We start from the raw sequence: 4,298 nt of genomic DNA on the forward strand, positions 1-4,298 counted from the left end.
TTTGTTTTAACCACATGCCAAGTGCTATTTCATTAAAAGTCATGGTCAGATACTGGACTAAAAGGCCTGTTAGCAGAAGCATACACTGTAAGAAGAATACTGTGAAATTTACAGTAACTTGCTGGCAGCAATTAGCTAGTAAGTTGCTGTAGTTCATTTCACAGTATGCTTACTGTAAACTTAACTGCAGTAACTTTACAAATACTGTACACTTTTTTTACAGTAATAATCACAGTACTGTGTTTCATCACCTCACATATTTTACTACTGTAATAAGGATTACAGCATTAATTTTGTGTACTGTAAAATGAAGACACTGATTTTGCCACAAAAATGCCATTTATTGATAACTTTTCACACTTTTAATTTCTAAATTCATAAAATAAAAATAGCATAGCAAAAAAAAAAAAATCTTCAATAGGTAAACATTTGTCTGTTAACATTTCATTTAGTTTTGTATACAACAACACTTTTCTGAACATACAAATCAATCCTGTTCAAATGGATTAATATGTTCGGTTAAAATTAGAATGTATAAAAGGCAAATTTAATTATTTAAAAACAGCAGGATTTCAAACAGTAGAATTTGGTCCCTGAATGTTGTTTTTCTCCCAGAACTGTATTTTTCTTCAGAAACGGGCCTGAATTAGACAATTTCCTGGGCTGGAGTCTTCTACCCTGCAGTGGAAGAAATTAATTATTAATGGAAAGGTTTATAAGCAAGACAGATGGGTTGATGACAATATATAAAAGTTTGATTGGATCATTTGATTTAGCCAATCAACGTGTAATACAACATGTACAAATGTCCACTTCTCTATAAACCAAAACTCTTACTTAAAACACACATATTAGGGCCTGGAGAGAAAAAATCGATTCACCCAGCTATTGCATAGATTCTAAAATCGTTTATTTTTTTATTTCAGAATCTAAAATCTATGTTCTTGCAACAATTCATAGACGTTAGTCATGAAACAGCTTCACAAATGGTCTTTTAAATAAATATTTTTAGTTTTGATATTTTATATGCTCATAACAGTGAGCACAATAATGGAAGTGTGAAGAGTAGAGATGGGAAGTTTGAGTAATTTAGAAGTACTCTAAAAACCAAGTACTTTAGTAATAAAGTGACGAAAACAAAATGTGATGTGCATGAATTTTAGACTTTAGAGCGGCTGTGCTTACTGTTCTACCATTTGCATGGTGAGTTAAAATAAAAGTTTGATGTTTAAAAATTACACAACAGTCCATATAAACCCAAATAAACACTTTGATAAGTATTTTACTAATCAGGTAGGTGGTTAAAGAATGAGTACTCAAATATTTGTTCCCATTCCTAGTCAAAAATATATCAACAACAAATAAGTGCTTACCTCTGGATACATTCTAATGTGGTGGCTGCCTCCGCAGGATATTCCATGTTAAATATATAGTATGATGCAAAAAGGACAGCCAGAGCAGTACTGAATTCGAAACGGTCACTCAGTTGGATTTGGTTGGAGAACTCTGCCCTCGATGGAAAGCATCCACCTATTTGCCCCCAGAATGGACTCTCCTAAAAAATGAATTTGTATAGCATTCAATCTGATAGGGTTTACTGTTTGGCAAAAAAAAAAAAACTTTGCTACCCAGTTCACTTTCATAACATCCTCTGATGCACAGCCAGGTAGTGAGCCTGCACATGTATGCACATGTATGCACAGTGCAGAATTTGTGCACTTCATTTAGTAAAAATCTGGGTGTCTGTAAAGTCCTGATCATATAACAGAATACTGGAGACATGGATTACACAGGATGAGTGAGTGTGACCTTTTGAAAATGAAGTTTTGAATACATGCATTGACCTAATTTTTTTCTATTGGATCAGTGTAAAATGACGTAAAACCTTGTTCACACAGTGAATCGATACAAATATACTAAACACTTAATATACATATATACTTAAAATGGGGATCTATTGAGTATGTCTAGTGCTGGGATCTTACCGAGCATGATGAGTCTTAGAGTGCTTGGCAGAGAAATCTGGTCCTCAACGTCTGCTTGGGGGGAAGTTTCCTGTAACACAAAATAAACAGAAAAAACACTTTTAGAAATCACAAGTACAATATTCATAAGGGAAAGTGTGTCTTTTGAGATCTAACGTTAGCTGGTTTAGGTTTTGAGTAATATCGGTACATGTAGGTCTGTAACGCACAAAATGTCTTAATGTTTGCACGTTTTATGTGCACTTTCTAGGCATTGTGTCTGAAGAGAAACAACATTCCTTGCATTTGAAAAACACTGTATAGTTACATGCCAGTTCATGTAATTTATGTAACGTTACCTGGATTAATTGTTAAGGCCTCTTTGCTGCAAGAAATGAACCAAATGGCAAATAAAAATACGAGTAAGATCTCGAAAAATCTTAATATATATATATTATTATGCTTCCACGTGTCATGAATAAAACTCTCGAATGAATAAAACTTTCGATAAGGCCCACTTAAATGTCTGACTCTTCAGGCGCCAACCTTAATAGCAAGCAAAAAAAAAAACAAAAAAACAAAAACAAAAGACGAGTGAGATTATTCAAACGGCTACCGCGTCAGCACATACATCAAATACACAATTTCAAATTAATGTTATTCAACAATACTAAACGTTACTCTTTAATCAAACTGAAGACGTTATAAATGTACGTTAATGTTGCCAGAGAAGACAAATCTTTATACAGTATGCTCCCACATGTCGGGAATGGCACTTCAAATTAGACTATCAACAATCTTGTTTCTGCGGTTTGACTTGCAATGATTTTCAGAAAAATCATGAACCTATGAAAAATGTGTTAAGTCTTACCTCTAACTGCGTTTTCTGTCGAGTCTGGACTCTGGAGTCGGCTGGCTTGGCTTCACTGCTCCACACGCACGCACGCGGTGTCGGCGGTGACAGTTGACGTTAGCTGGCTGGAGAAAACTCCTGCTAGTGCACCAACAGACACATACACAATTCAACAATGCTATCCTTCTCTAAACTGATGACGTTATCGAATGTTGCCAGATTAGAAAATCGATCGAATTATGCACTATTTTTTTTTTTTTTTTTGCTAATAAAATGCACACAAGACACGAGTTTACTAGGAAGTGTCCCGCTCTTTTACCTCTCTCTCTCTCAGTGCACTCTTGAACAAATAATAATAAATAATAAATTAGTTGAACAAATAGTTAACTTGACTAGAGTAAACTGTGGAAATAAATCAGCAAAGTTACCTTTCTGAAGTTAAAATTCCAATGAAAGTGTGGAATCTAGCTTTTCAGCTTTCCATTTCTGGGAAAAAAAAATCCTCTAGAAATTGCTGTATTGTGATTCACAGAAAAAAAATATTTTTACTGTAGAATTTCCCACCATTGAAAATTGACCATGATGCTTTGCAGATCTACAGTAACATGCTGTATACAGGTTTTACAGTAAGCATTTGCCTGTTTTACAGTAATAATGCTGTGAAAACTACAGAAATTTGTTACAGTGTACCTACTATGATTTTGCATTTGGGTGAGTCTCCAGACAAATGGGTGGGCGTCTAGACAAATGTAAAATAATTAAAACCGCCAATTGTAATAAAAAGGGGTTTTCCCCCTTTTTTATTTGCATGAATGTAGAAAACAGTCTGATGCACCATGCAAAAATAAACAGGCCCATTCTCTCATTTGTGTATTAATATGACACTCTAGATCTCTGATTGGCTTCTCATTTTCTGAACACTGAAAAATCACAATGTTCTCTAACTTGTTTATGAATCAAAAGACAAACAATTTGTAACACTGGAAGAAGCAATCAATCAAATGCTAGCCAGGTGGGCATGGCCAGTAAAATATCTCAGCCCGTAATGTAAACAGGGTATGATATTGATTTATTCTGGAGGGCAGGGCTCATGAGTTTCCAATTATTTGGCAGTCAATTACATTTGATTGTTTTTCTGCGTATTACTAAATAATTCCAAAAAGTCCCCTTGTTAAGTTTCATAATTCCCATACCCTGCTTCGCACAAATTAAATGAAAAGATGGCAACGGTTACAAGTATCTTTTTTAGCTGATTATTTGTATGTCCTCTGCTTCCTTTCTTGTGTCTCTTTTTGAGTCTTTCAGCTTGTGCTTAAGCTAAATCTTTCTCGCCTCCTCGAAATGTGTTTCCCATCTTTAAAGCCTCTTTCATCGAAATCTCTCCACCTGTTATGGAAAATGATGACATAACTTACAAAAATATTATGCTCTTCTCAAGCAACTTAAACTTCTTGTACCATTGAGTTTTTAAAGTTAGGGGT

The 4,298-nt window shown here is 34.6% G+C and overlaps 1 long non-coding RNA gene across 1 annotated transcript; it reads right to left on the bottom strand.

Moving 5' to 3' along the window:
* Positions 1-258: 258 nt before the first annotated feature.
* On the bottom strand, positions 259-2,975 carry LOC127958766 (uncharacterized). The gene is made up of 4 exons (XR_008154150.1): positions 2,836-2,975; positions 1,986-2,055; positions 1,374-1,555; positions 259-678 (listed from the first exon to the last, which is right to left on the bottom strand). It is a non-coding gene; the product is annotated as an uncharacterized LOC127958766 (long non-coding RNA).
* Positions 2,976-4,298: the final 1,323 nt, after the last annotated feature.

The sequence above is a fragment of the Carassius gibelio genome, chromosome B5 (assembly GCF_023724105.1).
Source record: "Carassius gibelio isolate Cgi1373 ecotype wild population from Czech Republic chromosome B5, carGib1.2-hapl.c, whole genome shotgun sequence".
NCBI classification, from domain to species: Eukaryota; Metazoa; Chordata; class Actinopteri; order Cypriniformes; family Cyprinidae; genus Carassius; species Carassius gibelio.